Source organism: Hordeum vulgare, chromosome 3H (assembly GCF_904849725.1).
Source record: "Hordeum vulgare subsp. vulgare chromosome 3H, MorexV3_pseudomolecules_assembly, whole genome shotgun sequence".
Taxonomy (NCBI): domain Eukaryota; kingdom Viridiplantae; phylum Streptophyta; class Magnoliopsida; order Poales; family Poaceae; genus Hordeum; species Hordeum vulgare.
In genome coordinates, this window is record NC_058520.1 from 499779004 (window position 1) to 499797821 (window position 18818).

At 50.3% G+C, this 18818-nt stretch overlaps 1 pseudogene; it reads right to left on the reverse strand.

The window, feature by feature from the left end:
- Positions 1 to 256: 256 nt before the first annotated feature.
- LOC123444494 lies at positions 257 to 15077 on the reverse strand (annotated as a pseudogene).
- Between the last annotated feature and the right edge of the window lie 3741 nt (positions 15078 to 18818).

Consider the following 18818-nt stretch of genomic DNA (forward strand, 5'->3'; position numbering starts at 1 on the left):
TTTCTCTTTCCATTTTGCACATCCGAGGTGCAGAATCCATTTCCTAAGGGCTAGAAGAGCAGCAATTTATTGGGGGAGTGGCATAACTTCAATAGTAATAACAAGCAAAATGCCTCCATGACTTGCATAACAAAACTTTGCAGAAATATACTTCCTCTGTTCCTAAATACTTGTTAGGAGAACTAGATTAGTTCTCTCCAACAATAAGTATTGTGATACAGAGAAAGTAGAAAATATGCATATAGGTGTCCTCATATATGTCGATTGTCTGATATATAAATTATCAAGTATGGAGAAACAGGAAAGCCCATATTACAACTACGGGTCCACATTCCATGTTGCACATACATAGATGGTTGTGGGAATACTAAAGATGATTATTTAGATTTATTATTAGATATTCTAAACATGATATTTGGTCTTGTGTTACAGGAAGGTGTCCACTGCAACTTCATCGCAGAACATCCGGAAGTCTTCTCAATTTTGGTCCATGCCCCAGGCGTTTTGGCTTTATATCCTATATATGTTAAATAATTGAAATGTCATGCACTGGAGTTCAGAATTAAAATACTCATAATATTCGAAATGCCTAAGAATGAAAGGGGATACTCTCATAAGTCATAATCTGCCCATTATAACTAGAAGCCCCTTTAAAAATAAACTGGATAAGGGTGGACCAGATTGTGTGCAAACTATAGAAGGATTAGCTACAATTTACCAAGAAAACAATCAGAAACTGGCCAGGATTAATCACAAGTAGACAAATTCGATATGTCCATGATGAAAATTCAATTTGTCTGGAAGTAGAATTTACATACAGATATAATGGTCTACTTCTACTTGACCGTAACTGTGACTGTCTGATCTAATCCAGATTGGTTTATAAGAAATAACTTTATGATGCAAACCACCAAACAAGTGCAACCAAGCTAACTCAGACAATTTAAGCAAGTGGAGAAAGAAACATGGATAGTCTATATACCTATATACTACCACTACATCTGCCTATTACTGAATAGACTCGCATTTTCAGGGAGTAACTGGGCACATATTTACAATGCTTTTGGTTTAAACCTAGCGGTATCTATATTGATCTGATGTGATACATAAAATGTACATAAATATCTCTGCTAGTTGTCAATGGGAACCACTTTTTGTTTTCTCCAAGCAAATGCCGTAAGCTAGATACAAGATCAAGACCAAAGGCATCAATCACAACATTGTCGCTCTGTTCTTATTAAGAACATGAAAAAATGCACAGCAATAAATAAAATGTACATCATTAAAAATGTCTAGAAAACAGTTTGTTGGGGCTACTGTAGGATACCTGGTCGAATATTGCTGTAGGAATCGCAAGCGTCGCCACTGCATTAGGGGCGTCTACTATTCCAGATATCCTACCCTCACATGGACAGCATGACAGTAAAAGATAGACCTGCATATAACCCAAAGTTAATACTGTAACTTTTTGAGATAATGTTCTTCTAACATGATACTTGCAGGATGACAGTAAACCTACTGCTTACCTGCTCCTTGGAGTACCCAAATCTGGAAAGATACTCAATGGCATTGAGAACTGCACGCTTGTATGCAACTGATGCATCAAGGAAATGCTGTTTCCCCGACTCATCTACACTGATGCCCTCAAAGACTAACCATTCTGAGAAACGTGGCTCCACAGGACCTATCTCAAAGATAGGATTCACATGAAGTGCTGTTGGACCAACAGGAGTCAAGTATTCCTTCATCCCACCTCTTATGATCTCACACCTGCACAAAATGTGATGGTGAAATTAGTGGAATTTCAGAAGCACGGCACGAGAAGTAAATCTCATGGACAGATTTTGTTATCTAACCAGCAAATTCAGCAACTCCTGCAAAATTGTTGAACTGAGAGTTGCAATTTATTAGGTACAATATGAGTTGCCAGTGTGGTTAGAAATGAGCTATGCACTAGCGGAGGAGTCTGATCCCACGAGTAATGCACTATGCCACAGAAGCATCAGCCTAAAAATGTCATGAACATGCGACACATTAAACCAGTGTGAGCTATTGTAGGCCTTGTGGCGTAGCGTAATACAGCTTGATCCAATGAATACATCTTCTATGCTTCTATCTCCATCTGTTTCTCTCTGCCCATCTGAATCTGACAAGTTTCAAGCAAGCAGCTTTGGAGATGCTTCCTGCTAATGTGCCATCATAGTTTCTTGATAATGAATGGTGAAACCTAATGATGGGAAGTTCTCTTACATAATGGACCTAAGCTGTTGTGACTGGCTGTTTTGGTCGACTCTTGGAGTAAGAGATCCAGTAAACAACCATGACATAACAGATGCATCCAAAAGCTACTAGGTGTAACAAGTATTGAAAAGTGCAGACGAGGACAAAGGCAATTACTTTAGCTCAAGGAATCCACTCATTTCTATTGCTCCGCAAAATGAGACTTCACCATCACCTTGGGAGAAGTGCATATCACCAGTACTCAGATTTGCTCCATCAACAAATACTGGTAGATAAACTTTGGAACCTCTGCTTAGATTCTTTATGTCACAGTTCCCCCCATTCTCTCTTCCAGGAATAGTTCTTGCTGCTTCATTTGCAATTTTTTGCCATTCAGCAGTCCCTTCTTGAATCTGCAAACATTGCATGCATTGTCAACAGAGCTATTTAACCATCTAGATTTACAAAGTATCGATGAACACAGGACTTGATTGTTCAGATTGCTAGTTTTATGAACCTGACCGGTGAATCTGATTTCTTTCCTGGCAGGCAATTTGCATCTTCGGGAGTATAATATGTTCAGTCTACCTATGTGGTGGTGATATTCTTGGCGAGATGACGTCGATTGAAGCACACACACCCAAAGCCGGATAAGGACCCCCACCCCTGCGTCGCCCCCGCACTGGCGACATGGGGGATCCTTCACCGGCGCCGGGCACCTCTCCCCTCCCCCCTTCCCATAGTCTCGCCGCCGCCTGAGGAGCCCGCCGGCAAAGTCCAGGCAGGCTCCAGGGAGGGTGGCGGTGGGGCACCTCGCTGGGTGGTGTGGCGTGCGGTTCCTCTGCCCGCTCGGGGGGAGATTCGGCGGCGACTTCTCCGGCGGGCGCTACAGGAGGCTGCTCGGAGCTGCCTGCTGCGGCAGGCGACGGTACTGGTCCCCTGCTCCGACGCGGGTGGGCGGACATGGCTGGGAGGGCGGCGGGAGTTGCGGGGCGGCCAGATCTGGCCGTTTTGGGTCGGATGTGGCGTGGCTTCGCCTGGGCGGGCTGCTGTGTGCCGCATCCATGGCGGCTCCTTGGTGGGGTTGTGATCTACGGATGTCAGCGATGTTGAGGATCAAGGGGCCCGGAAGGGGCGTGCGAGGGGTGGAGGAGTTGTCGCCGATCTGGCGAGGCGTGTGGTGCATAGGGAGCGACGGCTCAGGCGAGGCCGAGCAGAGAGGCTCGGCAGGTGCACGCCCGAGGTTCAGCGGCTTCTGCCGCGAGGGGCATGGCCGGTGGGTGTCTGCGCGGTCTGGCATCGCGTGGACGCCCCTCAGGGTGTGCGGATCGGAGGCCCATGGCGACGAGGAAGTGTGTTCCGACGGTGTGTGATGTGGATCTGGTCTCCAGCCGTCGGTGGTCTCCTCAAGCTGCGGTTGGCTGCGGCGTGTCTTGGTGCCTCTTCGTCAATGAGCAGCGGCAATGGTGGTGATGTTTGGTGGGCTCGCCGACGACAATGTGTGATGTTGTGCGCCTAGGTGGTGTGGAGCTTGGTGAAAACCATGTCTTGGCCTCGCGTCATGACCAGCGATGGCGGCGCCTATGGCCGTCATTGACCTTCTTAGAGGCAAAGTTGCTTGTTCTCCCACCCCTCCTGCACGAATCTGGCCATTTCGGCCTCTTCGGGGGAAACCTTGATCTGAGATCGGACGATGGTGGCGCCTTGGTGTCGTATTCCCTCTTGGGGGCTTTGTCTTGGGAGCTTGGCGTCAGTGAACGGGACCAGTGGATGGCGGTTGGTGGCGGGTGTGGTGTCCAGACTTCTGTGGCAACGATGATGGTGGGAGCAATGTCGGCGACGCGGCAATGGTGCGGTAGTCGGCTTTTCTTCGGCATGTCCAGGGTTTTGCCTCGGTTTATTTGTTGCTAGGAGTCGAAGCTGCGGCGACGAGGCCCTGCGGTATACAATGACTGGCTGCAGGTAGCCCGTTCGGCGATCTCGCGTGGCGCCAGCCGTGCCTGGTTTTGTCTTTCAGAGTTCTTCATCAGAGTCGGAGATGCGTTGTCTGGCCGTAGATCGACGTGTCGTCGATAAGGGGGGGCTTTGCCCTATGTGTTTCAGTCTAAGAGTGGGCTTGACCCTTGCTGTACCGGTTTTTGCCCGGTTTTCCGTAATTAATTGGGCAATTCTCTTCTGGTTATTTAATAGATGAGGCAATCTTTGCCTCCGTTTCAAAAAAAATATCTTGGCAAGATCGTTCCTATCAGACTCCTGCTGCATGGAAGCTTACAGTACCTCCATGAATCAACATTTCCTCATTAACTTTTCCCACTTGTTCTTTGACTGCATGGTGGTTAGCCAGACCTGATCTGCCACCTATTTAATGATTATTAGAGATGGTCTCATGTAACTCAGCTGTATTATGGAGTTAATGGAAACTAAGGAATGATATATGTTTCCCGGGATGTTAAGAGCATCTCCAACAGCCGCGCGTGTTAAAACGCCATTTTAGCGCGCGCGGGACGGTTTCGCGTGCTCCAGCGGAAGCGGGAAAGTTACGCGCGCGGAAAATGGATGCGCGTGTGGGGAAAAAGCGGGCGGGTGCGCGCTAGATTTGGCGCGCGGCGTCCAGCGCGCCTATAAAATGCAGCGCCCTTCCACCAAATTAGTCGCCCCCTCGTCTCGCCACGCGCCCCTCTGCTTCTTTTCTCACCTCGCCGCCGGGGAACTTCTGGCTACCGCGGCGTCCGCGCGCGCCCCTCCGGCACGCTCTACGTCGAGATCCGATCCGACGAGATGCGCCTCGGCCTCGGCACGTTCGACACCGCCGAGGAGGCCGCCCGCGCGTACGACGCGGCGGTGTGGCGCCTGAACAGGCCTCAAAGGGAGATGAACTTCCCCGAGGTGATGACGATGGAGTGGGCGCAGAACGTCGCGCCTCGTCCACGGGTAGTCACCGTCAAGGACCGTCGCCGAAACCGGAGGCGGGAGCGCCGCCTCAGCATTGCTGAGATGGACGAGCATGCCATGGCGGAGTGGCGCCGACAGTTTCCGCTGGACGTCCTCGACGAGCGCCAATTCTTCACGCAAAGGAGGGCGGAGAGGGCGGAGAGGAGGGCGGAGCAAGTAGCCTATCGTGAAGATAGGCGTACGCGGAAGCAAGTTGCACTCTTCCAGATGGAACTGAAGGAATCGTCGACTTGGTACTCCGACGATGAACGCTGGGCTGACGCCTTCATCACGACGAAGCAATCCAACACCGTCGTGTCGGAGTCCGACGACGACGATGTTAGACCTTTCAGCCTGAGCATTGATAGTTGTGGATGACACTAGGAGAGTTGGGGCAATTTTCGTTGGTTTATTTCTCACACAATGCCATGCCAACCTGAGGGGTTGGGGATACATATTTATAGGCTGCTAGCCAGCCAAGCATATGCTAAGATGCTAGTCTAAGATGCTGCTAAGATGCTAGTCTAAGATGCTATCCTAAGTGCCAGTCCTTGATGGTCAAGGATTCTATCCTAACAGCCACAAGGACCATGTGCTGCAGCCCCACAAAGGACTATGTGCTGCAGCCCCACAAAGACCATAGTACATAGACTTATCCATCATTCTCCCCCTAAGTCTTGTATGTCGTCTTGTGGGAGAGTCGAATCATCCCAATCCTGGAGCAGAGTTCGAGGAACTTGATCCTCCCAAGAGGCTTGGTGAGCAGGTCTGCGAGCTGGTCCGTGGTGTTGATGTAGCTGCCTCGATGCTCCCTTCTTCCAAACAGCTGCGGATGAAGTGATACCTCAGTCGGATGTGCTTGCTCCGTTCGTGGAAAACGGGGTTCTTTGCCAGGGCCAGGGCGGACTTGCTGTCCACCAGGAGCTGCCGTTCTGGTGTCTCGGACGAGGAGATCACCAAGCAGTCGAGCGAGCCAGAGCGCCTGAGTGCAGGCGGTGGAGGCCGCTATGTACTCGGCCTCACAGCTGGACAGGGCCACCACCTGCTGCTTGACCGATTGCCAGCTCACGAGACACTTGCCGAGGAAGAAGAGGATCCCGCTCGTGCTCTTGCTGGTGTCGATGTCGCCGGCGTGGTCGCTGTCGCTGTACCCGACGAAGTGAGCCGCCCCCGGACACCTAGGGTAGTGGAGGCCGTGGTCGAGTGTCCCTGCCACGTAGCGGACGATCCTCTTCACTGCCTGCTGGTGCTCCGACGTCGGTCGCTCCATGAACCGACTAACATAGCCCACGGAGAATGCCAAGTCCGGCCGCGTGTGGGCGAGGTAGCGAAGGCTCCCCACAAGGCGTCGGTACTGCGTAGCGTCCACTTCCTCCGTCGTGTTGTTGCGGCTCAGTTTCAGCCTCTCCTCCATCGGAGTGAGAGCTGGGTGGCAGTCGGTGAGCCCAGCTAGCTCAACGATGCGCTCGGCGTAGGCGGACTGTCAAAGTGCGATCCCGGAGTGATCCTGGTGCACCTCGATCCCTAGATAGAAGGAGAGGAGCCCCAGATCACTCATCTGAAAGGTGGCCTTCATGTCTTCCTTGAACGCCGCCACTTCTGCATCTTTGATGCCGGTGATCACCAAGTCGTCAACATAGACGCCCACCAGCAGGGCATTTCCTCCACTGCCCCGTCGGTAGACGGCCGCCTCATGCGGGCTTTGCTCGAAGCCCATCTTCTTTAGCGTGGAGTCCAGCTTGGCGTTCCACGCCCTAGGTGCTTGCCGTAGGCCGTAGAGAGCCTTACGCAGGCGGAGTACCTTGCCCTCCTGGCCGGGGATCGCAAATCCCGGTGGCTGATGCACATAGACTTCCTCCTTCAAGTCGCCGTTGAGGAATGCCGACTTGACATCCATGTGATGGACACGCCAGCCCTCGTGGGCAGCTAGTGCAAGGAGAAGTCGCATATGCTCCTAGTGTCATCCACAACTATCTGGGTTGTGGTGCCGTCGGCGTAGCAGGCACCGGAGTCGACGTAGTTTTGGGGGCTGGGGTAGACGTGCTCGACGAAGAGGAGCTGCTTGCTCCCCCAGCTTCCTTGAAGTGGACGCACTCGACAATGAAGTCGTCATACGTCGGCGTCGAGCCATCATCCACCGCCTTGTCCCATTTCCACCCTCGCCCTTCGTTGAACACGACGTCTCGCGCCGTGCGCACACGCTGTGTCTCTGGGTCGAGGATGCGGTAGGCCTTTGAGCCCTACGCATAGCCGATGAAGACTCCCGGAGTACTCCTGTCGTCGAGCTTGCCGATGTGGCCGAGCTCTTTGGCGAACGCAAGGCAGCCAAAGACCCGCAAGTGGGAGACCGCCGGCTTCCGCCCATGCCAGGCCTCGTACGGCGTTCTGCCGTCGAGTGCCTTAGTAGGCGAGCGGTTGAGGATGTAGACGGCCGTTAGCACCGCCTCTCCCCAGAAAACAGCCGGCATCCCTCTCTGCTTGAGGAGAGCCCGAGCCATCCCCACAACCGTCTGGTTGCGCCGTTCGACGACGCCGTTTTGCTGCGGGCTGTACGGCGCGGAGTAGTGGCGCTGGATGCCCTCATCAGCGCAATACGACGCGAATTCAGCCGCCGTGAATTCGCCGCCGTTGTCAGTGCGCAACACGCGCAGTTTGCGGCCGCTCTCTGCCTCCACAGCAACCTGCGCGCGCCTGATGGCGTCCGCCGCCTCTCCCTTACTGCCGAGGACCATCACCCACATGTAGCGAGAGAGGTCGTCGACGAGCAGCAGGAAGTAGCGTCGACCTCCTGGTGTGGCTGGCGTCACCGGGCCGCACAGATCTCCGTGCACGAGCTCCAGCCTCTCCTTGGCCCGAAAACTCGCCTGTTGGGGAAAGGGGAGTCGTCTCTGCTTCGTCAGCACACAGATGTCGCAGAACTGCTCCACATGGTCGAGGCATGGCAGGCCTCGCACCATCTCCTTGGCACTTAGACGCTTCAGGGCCTCAAAATGAAGGTGCCCAAAGCGCTCATGCCATTGCCACGCCTCGTCGTCCCGACGGACAGCGAGACAGACCGGTTGTGCCACCTGCACATCAAGGACGTAGAGTCGATTTTCACCTCTGGGTACCTTGGCGAGAAGGCGACGCTGGCGATCCCAGATGCGTAGGACCCCATGCTCAATCAGCACGCGTGAGCCGTTCTCATCCAGTTGTCCCAAGCTGATGATGGAGTTCCTTGGCGCGGGGATGTAGTAGACCCCGGTGAGCAGCCGGTGCTCTCCCGTCTTGGTGGTGAAGATGACGGAGCCGACGCCCTTAATTTCCACCGCTGAGGCATCCCCAAACTTGACGGAGCCTCGCGCGTCGGAGTCGAGCTCGGCGAAGAATTCCCTTCGACCGGTCATGTGGTGGGTGGCGCCGGTATCGAGGCACCACCCCGCAGTCTTGTCCTTCCCGGAGCCATCGCCGAGAAGAGCGTGTGCTTTTGGCTCGTCGAGGTGGAGGAGAGCCTTTTCGACTGGTGTCGCTGAAGGTAGCTCGATGCTTGCATGCGCCATGAACAGAGCCGTCTCCTCCTCCTCCGCCTGTGTGACGTGAGCCTGGCCTTGTCGTGGTTGTCGACACTCATTGGCCCAATGGCCAAGCCGGCCACAGTTGTGGCAGCTGTTATCCTGTGCCGGCTTGGGCTTGCCAGCGACGCCGTCCTTGGCGCCTCCGCGGGCGTCACCTTCGGCACGTCCTTGTGCCTTGCCGCCCCTTCGCGCCTTGCGCTGCTTGCCGCGCTTGCGGCCGCCCGTCGTGGAAGAAGGCTCCCCCTTCTTCTTGTCACCAAGGCTGGCATCCCACTGCTCCCGAGTTAGGAGCAGCTTCCCGCCGGTGGTGATGGGCCCCGAGGGAGGCTGTGGTTCGTCGGTGTCGACGACCTTGAGGTGACCTATCGCCTCCTCGATCGTCATCGTGGAGAGGTCCAGCAAAGACTCGATCGAGCGAGCCATCTGCTTGTACTTCTCGGGAATGCACCGGAAAAGCTTCTCGACAGCTCTCTCCTCGGTGTAAGTGGCATCGCCGAACTTCACCATCTTCTGCAACAGAGTGTTGAGACGGAGAGCAAAGTCATCAACGTCCTCACCTAGCTTGAAGGCCAGGCTCTCCCACTCCTTACGAAGTGCCTGCAGTGTGGACTTGCGAGCACGGTCGCTGCCGATGCGTGCCGCGGCAATGGCGTCCCAAGCCTCCTTGGCAGTCCGCTTGTTGGAAAGCGAGAACTGCATCTCGGGCGGGACTGCGGCGATGAGGGCGTCCAGCGCCCGTCGATCCTCTTGGTGGTCGACGTTGCTCTGGACCGCCTCCCACAGCCGCCGCACCTGGAGCCTGATCTTCATGATCGCGGCCCACTCGACGTAGTTGGTTTTAGTGAGGGTAGGCCACCCAACACTGGGACCAACATCCCTGACCACAGTCCGGACCTCGTAGAGGCCGCGGTCCTGGTCGTTGCAGCCGCCGTCGCCGTGCGCAGCTCCACCTGGAGCGCGGGCGTGCTCGGCTGCCCACTGCGCCGTCCGCTCTTGCGCCACTTTGGCGCGGTCTGCGTCGGCGCCGTCGTCCGCAGGCGCGAAGTCGTTGGAGCTGCCGGAGCCGACGCGGAGTGCCTTGGCATCCGCCGTAGCCTCACGTGCTGCCTCCGCTGCTGCTGCTGCTTCTACCTCCGCCCTGGCTGCTTCTACCTCCGCTCTGGCTGCTGCCAGCTCCGCTACAGCCAGCCTCGACACCCTTGCTGCTGCTGCTACAGCTGCTCGCTCACGCTCCTCTGCCACGGCGCGCTCGGCCTCCTGCCGGCGCCGTATGCTCGAGGTAGCCGTGTGCTGAGAGCGACCTGCAGACATGGCTCGCTGCAGGGGGCTGTTGCGTGAAGAGGAGGCTGTTGCTGACGAGCTGTTGCTCGACAGTCCGGAGGGAGGGAGGGAGGTAACCAAGGGCAGTCGGAGCAGCTGCTGCTACCGGCTTAGGCTGCTCAGCTCCCGGTGAGAGAGGTGAGCAGGAAATGCTCAGGGTACAAGATAACGAGGCTCTGATACCACTTGTTAGACCTTTCAGCCTGAGCATTGATAGTTGTGGATGACACTAGGAGAGTTGGGGCAATTTTCGTTGGTTTATTTCTCACACAATGCCATGCCAACCTGAGGGGTTGGGGATACATATTTATAGGCTGCTAGCCAGCCAAGCATATGCTAAGATGCTAGTCTAAGATGCTGCTAAGATGCTAGTCTAAGATGCTATCCTAACTGCGAGTCCTTGATGGTCAAGGATTCTATCCTAACAGCCACAAGGACCATGTGCTGCAGCCCCACAAAGGACTATGTGCTGCAGCCCCACAAAGACCATAGTACATAGACTTATCGATCAGACGATGAGTAGTTTTTTTATCGGTTTTTCTAGCTATGCTATGCTATGTAGTTTTTTTAACTATCTAGACTATATATGCAACTATGCTATGTATCGTTTTTATCCTTCGATGTGATCAAAAATGCATGTTGCATGCGCTGAATTTTGCGCGTCTGCTGGAGTGCCCCGCGCGCGCCTACTTTTTGGGCTTCCGCTAGAGCCAGCTCGACAACAACAACAAAGCCTTTAGTCCCAAACAAGTTGGGGTAGACTAGAGGTGAAACTCATAAGATCTCGCGACCAACTCATGGTTCTTGCACATGGATAGCAAGCTTCCACGCACCCCTGTCCATGGCTAGTTCTTTGGTGATGCTCCAATCCTTCAGATCTCTCTTTACAGACTCTTCCCATGTCAAGTTCGGTCTACCCCGAATTTTGTGCGCCGCGCGTTGGGCGCCTGTTGGAGATGCTCTAAGGAGCATGCTGCATGGACAAACTCGATGCAGTGTTGGAAACTTCTATGCAACAATACACAATCTCAGCTGATAGATCGCTGCATTTTGCTGGTGAAGTGAGGTGAACAATTGAGGATCACCTGGAGGGATCGAATGGCGTGTTAATGATGATTCAGATGCCAGATGATAAAGTTGACTATTTTTGAACTATGCGATGTGGTCATCTCTGTTCACTGTCCGACTAAAACATTTAGCAGTACAAAAACATTATGTTATTTTCCAGTGGTGTCTGGACACCTTAAACTTCAATGAAGCGCAGATAAATCCGGATGTCTCTAACATTGTAAAATTCATGCCAATTCCATTAATGCAAGGCAGAGGGGGGGGGGGGATCACCCCTGTTTTTTAACACAAAGACCTTATATCTCCTAGATTAATACCTGTGTGTAAAACGGTTGTGCTAGAATTCTGAGCAACATAAGAAGACTAACTACTAATTATAAGCGCTACAGTTAAAGTGAACCATTCATGAGGCAGCACGTTGTACCTTTCCAAGTAAGCAGTTGTCAGAGGTTGGTAAGTTAGCAAGGGGTCTCTGATGTAGAACTTCGCACAATTTCAGAGACTCGTGACCTGTCTCGGCCAATTTTCTTTCCCTTTCGTTCCATATATTAAGAAGCTCAGCTGATGGTGCAGTTCCCACTATACCAGGATGAGTTAATCCCGGAAACCGAACACCTGGTATGCAAAAATGGAACTACTGAATGGTCTAAAGCTGAAACGCTTTATTCACACAAGAACTTTTACCTGGTATCTGAGGCGAGTATGCATAAATTCCTTCAAAATACCAAATGGCTTTTCTTGCACTTGGGAAGTGGTCGGTTAAGAACCCGCCTCCATTCTCCCTTTCGAATATTCCAGTATAACCCCACTCGTCACCAGGGAGCGGACCGAGGTTGCAGATCTCTACCGCGAGAAGATCACCAGGTGAAGCTGGAACCCCTTCAGCATCAACTATTCTAAGGGGGCCACTGAGATAATGAGTCTGTAGAAAACCCATATTTAGTTTGGCACAAGACTTGCCTTTGATGAGAAATACTACAATGAAGAGCACATCAAACAACATCTCTTCCATAAAAAACTGCATACTTACAATTGTGAGGTCCAGAAATTTGATATCATCTGCAGAGTCATCATCTCTAACTCGTCCTCCAGTCCAATCGACCATCTCAACACGGAATAATTCCCCTTCGGTTACATCAGCAACAGGAGGAATATCCGGATGCCAGCGGTTATGGAGACGAACCTTCTGCTCCCATGGCTTCTTCTTCACATCTATGGGCACCACAAGTCTGGGAGTCAGAGGAGCCATGTTTTGCTATGTACCTTCAGAGCTTCATCCTTTTGTAAGCTCTGGGCAGCTTTGTAATGGCAACATATCTACTTTTATGAGTCACACTGGAGCCAAACGAGCAAAGACAGAAAAGTCCAAGGAAGACAAAATTTTAGATATGCATCCACTTTGAAAGCACACTGAAACATGAATTGTGGTGTTTCCAAGGATTAGACACATCTTTACCATAACTGGGTCACCATCAAGTAAGAGTTTTCCTGCTGGTCCCCCAAATTCTATAGGCCACTCAGAGCTAAGAAAATGAGATATTTCCTTGTCCAAAGCGGTACCAACCAACTTGTGTTGTCATATCATTTGTATTTTTCACAGGATGCGTCATGGATGACCTATGCTGCTAAGGATGCACATAGTTAGCTTTTATGGCAGTATTAAAATATTTATCTCAAGATGCATCCCATCACAAATTGGAGCAGCCCTTAATTAGGAATGTATTAATTGTGTCTCGTTCTGCACCAAATCTAATTTACTAGAACTCCCTTCAATTCAGAATTAGTGACATTCCGGAAATTCACATGGACTTCAAGATGTTACTTTGACCACTAACTTACACAATATGTGTAGAACCAAGAAAATGATGACAATTTGGAAATCTTTTTTAAGAGAAATATGTTGATATGATTTTTCAGGTTTTCAGTCCAAATAATTATAACGGTGTTGCCAGTCAAAGTTTTATTAGTTTGACTTTAGAAATAGTGAATTAGAAATTTCTTTGTTCAAAGAAGCGAAACTCCATAACTAATAAGGGCCGTAATTTAGAACAATGCTCTTTTTTGTTAGAGCGGCGAACAGCCTTGTAAACCTCAACATTACAAGTTCAAAATATTACAATAGAGCCAAGGATGCAAATGCATTGTTTGTACAAATGAGCTACAAAAGTCAATTGCACAATTCAGATCGATAGTTCAAAGTTCGTGCTGCTTCTTTTTTCATGTAAGGACCATAACCTGCAGGAGGTGTGTTTCCAAAAAAACTAAGAACTAAAGGACTTGTGAAAAAAGAGTTAAAGGCTTATTTCTTTCCCCAAATATTAATATTTATTATGGATGACTGTATTCACACTATCAGCAGTAACTAACAATATTGTAGCCTTAACAAACCTTTTTATATCAAACCAAGCATGTGTGCCCAAAGCAATTCCAGTCTCTTTGGCACCAATTCAACAATGATTTAGGAATCCCAGCCGCAAGTTTCTCAAATTCCTGCTCCCAAATCGATGTCCATGGTCTCAAGTTCTCAGCCACACAACTTGGAGTGATAAGCAAGTTCTTGCTTCTCTACATGCACATCGATCCACCCTCCAATGTTCCTCCTGAAACACATGTAATTCATCGGTAATACGTTTACTCGGCCTGTGTTACCGCACAAAAGATCCTTGGATCGGAAACATTGGCTTTGTGCTGCCGAATTTCGGTGACAACAGCCTGTCTCCTAGCATCCTTAGGCTCCAGCCTGCATCCTTCCTCAATCCTTTCTTCTTCATCCACTGCAAGATCTCCTCAGCCTCCTGCCACCTCCCTGTCTCAGCATATAAATTTGATAACAGCACATAATGTGAAGCATTCTCAGGCTCCAACTCCACCAACCTTGTCATCACATGCTCACTCAATCGGGAGTCACCATGAGCCTTACAACCCCTCAACAGTAAGCCCCAGATGACTGCGTTGGGCTGTGACATTGTCTCAACAACACTAACGGCATCATCCAGGTGTCCAGAGCGACTAAGAAGATCAACCATGCACCCAAAGTGCTTGATCCCAGGTTGAAACCCATATTCTCCTTGTATGATCAGGTTAAATATTTTCCTCCCAATGTCAACAAACCCGGCATGGGCACATGCACAAAGAACAGAAATGAGCGTCACTGCATCTGGCCGGACACCATCAGCCTCCATCCTATAGAACCACTGAAGTGCCGTTGTGCCATCCTGTGCAAGAGCAAGCGCTCCGATGATAGAGTTCCAGGTATAGACATTCCTCTCAGCCATTTCAGAGAATACACGAACCCCGTTGACGACATGTCCACACTTCCCATACATATCAACGAGTGCAGTGCCTAATATAACGTCCAGCTCCCATCCCTGTTTCTGCATGTACTCATGGATCCAAGCGCCAGCTTCGATAGCACCATGGGCCGCACATGCTCCAAGCGCAGCGACCATGGTGACACGGTTGGGGGCAACGGAAGCAGACAGCATCCGCCGGAATGTGGCCAGGGCATTGAAGCTGCGGCCGCGATTCTTGTAGGAGGTGATCATGGTGGTCCACGCGACAACATCCGGCTGGGTCATTTCGTCGAACAGCTGCTCGGCGTGGGCCAGGCATGGGTCGCAGGCGGCGTAACGCGCGAGGAGGGCGTTGCGGACGTGGAGGTCGCGCAAGAAGCCGGACTTTGCCACCTGAGAATGCACGGCCCTTAGGTCGCGGAGGGAGGAAAGCGAGGTGAGGAGAAGCGGGAAGGTGTAGCGGTTGGGGCGGCCGCCGAGGCCAAGGAAGCGACGGAAGAGCGGGAGCGGGGAGCAGTCGGGCGCAGGGTGGAGGGAGCGGAGGATGGAGTTGAACAGGAATACGTGGGGGCGGGAGAGGGAGGCGAAGAGGGAGAGCGCCGGGCCGAGGTGCCGGAGGCGGCCGCAGGCGAGGAAGAAGGCGGAGACGACGGTGGTGGAGCGTAAGAGGGCGGGTTCGCGGAGGATGGAGCCGCGGAGGGGCGCGAGCGCGGTGGAGGTGGTGCAGGTGTTGATCGCGTGCAGCGTGCGCGTGACGGCGGCAGGCGGCGGCGCGGAGGGCGGGCGGAGCGGCGGCGGCAGGCGGGCGGTCATAACGGCGGGGTGCCGAGCTTTGCTACACCTAGCTTCAAAAAAAAAAAAAAAATTGCTAGTAGTCCCGGTGGGGGCAAACCTGGTCAGGCCGCAACCTGCGCGCTGGGAAAGAGCGCAGCACGAAGCCGCCACGCGCAATCTTGGGCCGGCCCAGGTGCGGGGCGGGGCTCCCCTGTTTTCTATCTTTCGTTTCCTTTTCATTTTTATTTTATTCAAAAAAGTTCGGCATTTCAAAAAAATAGAATTTTGAAAAAGTTCTATAATGCTCAGAAATGTTCATAATATGAAAATCAGTGAACATTTTTTCAAATTTGATGAAAAAAATGATGTCAGAACTTTTTATTCTATAAAAAAAATTATAAAATCATGAAACATTTTTTAATATGGTACACAATTTTCAAAAAAATCAAAAAATGCTCATATTTTAAAAATATTCAAATTTCAAAAAATGTTTGCTGATTTTAAAATTATTCCCATATTTCGAAAAATGTTAGCCAATTTTAAAATTGTTTCCAAATTTCAGAAAATGTTCCTGAAGTTAGAAGGTGGGAAATAATATGAAAAAAGAAAGGGGAAAAGAAAAAACTAAAATTAAAAGAGAAAGGGAAAATGAAAAACGAAAAAGAAAAAGAGAAAATAAACGAAATAAAATAACAAGAAAAAAGAGAGAACACAATTTGGGAAGGGTTTTGGAACCTAGAACCTTCCCAAAATCGAAAGTGTGCAGTTTGCCTAGCCTACATGTATGGAGTGGGGAGGGTACATGCGCGGTTGCTATCGGGTGACCTGCGCGCAAATTAGGATCCCGTGTTAGAGACCCTAGCACGGCCTCGCCTGGGCTAAACGTGCAACACATGGTATCGTGCGTGCTCACGTGACAGGCCCATGCGGAACCCTATAGTAAATGGGTCGGGTTACATATAATTCAAGCTATTGGATTGCTTTGGGCTTATATTGATCCTAGCTTTGCTACACTTACGAAAAATAGTTACGGAAATTGACATCAGCGGTTAATTGGCAGCTTTTGATTAAAGGGGAGAAGGGCCCACCCTGAAATTCGGGTGCGGTGATGCGTAACTATTTTTTGTACGTGTAGGATTTTCGATACATTCAAATTTGAACATGGATAATATTGGCTAATTCAGAAACTAGTACTATTTACAGCACAATTTGTCTTTTTATTCAATTATGGATTGAACTTTAATTTACTTATTTATTTGTGATACATAAATGTTGTCTCTCAAGAATCTTCAATAAATCTTTGATTTGGTGTAGGAGTATGAGAGTGAACCTTTGTGAGATCTAGGGTTGTGTTGTAGCGACCCGATTCCAATTGAGTCAAGCTTGTGTGTATCTTTGTCATCCCTGGATCAGTATGTTGGCACACACAGTACATTAATGTATATATCAAAGTACAACCACATGTAAAATAACGTAAAACTGATATATACCTCATGAGCCTCAACGGAAACAGTCAAATGAAAGTGGGGTCCCGTCAACACCAACAACAGGTTGAGTGTAGACCGCAACCCTAAATCATAACTCTTACTCGTCGTAGAAAAAATCCTCCAACATGATAGGTTGTAGCCGTGTAGGTCAATACATGGAATGTACTAACAAGTCGCATCATAACAGAGTAATGAGCCTACTTGTACATGCAATTTGGCTCGTATAAAGCTCTAAGTTTAGTTTTTTTGTAAAACTAATTTTTTCCTAAAAAAAATAATTATTCTACCCTACAAATAGCATAGAATCATGTGATGGACTAGACCCAAACTATGAACGTAGCATATTGATCGTGTCGTTCTATTGCTATTGTTTTCTGCGTGTCAAGTATTTGTTCCTATGACCATGAGATCATATAACTCGCTGGCACTGGAGGAATACCTTGTGTGCATCAAACGTCGCAACGTAACTGGGTGACTATAAAGGTGCTCTACAGGTATCTCCGAAGGTGTCCGTTGAGTTAGTATGGATCAAGACTGGGATTTGTCACTCCGTGTGACGGAGAGGTATCTCGGGACCCACTCGGTAATACAACATCACACACAAGCCTTGCAAGCAATGTGACTAAGTGTAAATCACGGGATCTTGTATTACAGAATGAGTAAAGAGACTTGCCGGTAACGAGATTGAAATAGGTATGCGGATACCGACGATCAAATCTCAGGCAAGTAACATACCGAAGGACAAAGGGAATGACATACGGGATTATATGAATCCTTCACACTGAGGTTCAACCGATAAGATTTTCGGAGAATATGTAGGATCCAATATGGGCATCCAGGTCCCGCTATTGGATATTGACCGAGGAGTGCCTCGGGGCATGTCTACATAGTTCTCGAACCCGCAGGGTCTGCACACTTAAGGTTCGATGATGTTTTAGTATAGTTGAGTTATATGTGTGGTTACCGAATGTTGTTCGGAGTCCCGGATGAGATCACAGATGTCACGAGGGTTTCTGTAATGGTACGGAAACGAAGATTGATATATAGGATGGTTTCATTTGGTCACCGGAAAGTTTTGGGCAATTCCGGCAGTGTACCGGGAGTGACGAATGGGTTCTGGGAGTTCACCGTGAGGGGCCCACCCATCCGGGAGTGAGCCCAAGGCACTAGGGTGGCGCCACAAGTCCTTAGTGGGTTGGTGGAGTCAGCCCAAGGGGCCCATGGCGCCACATAAGAAAATACCAAAGGAAAATAAAAGAAAAAGGGGAAAGAGGGAGGTGGGAAGGAAGAGGAGGACTCCTCCTTCCAAAACTGAATTGGAGGAGGAGTCCTCCTCCTCCCCTTGGCCAGTGCACCTTGAGGGCTTGTCCCTCAAGGCTAGCCCTCCCCCTCCCTCCTATATATAGTGGTGTTTTAGGGCTGATTTGATACAACTTTTGCCACGTGCAACTCAACCCTAGACCAGATAGTTTTACCTCTAGATTGGATTTCTGCGGAGCTCGAGCAGAGCCCTGCAGGAGTAGATCATCACCACCACCGGAGCACCGTCACGCTATCGGAGAACTCATCTACTTCTCTGTCTTGCTTGCTGGATCAAGAAGGTCGAGATCATCGTCGAGTTGTATGTGTGTTGAACGCGGAGGTGTCGTCCGTTCGGCGCTAGATCGGAACAGATCGTGGGACGGATCGAGGGACGGTTCGTGGGACAGTTAGAGGGACATGAAGACATTCCACTACATCAACCGCGTTTCTTAATGCTTCCTGCTATGCGATCTACAAGGGTACGTAGATCCAAATCTCCTCTTGTAGATGGACATCACCATGATAGGTCTTCGTGGGCGTAGGAAATTTTTTGTTTCCCATGCAATGTTCCCCAACAGTGGCATCATGAGCTAGGTTCATGCGTAGATGTTATCTCGAGTAGAACACAAAAGGTTTTGTGGACGATGATGTTTGATTTGCTGCCCTCCTTAGTCTTTTCTCGATTTGGCGTTATTATTGGATTGAAGCGGCCCGGACCGACATAACTCGTACGCTTACGAGAGACTAGTTTCATCGATTGACATGCAACCTCGTTGCCTAAAGATGACTGGCGGGTGTCGGTTTCTTCAACTTTAGTTGAATTGGTTCTGACCGAGGCGGTCCTTGGAGAGGTTAAATAGCAATTTGCA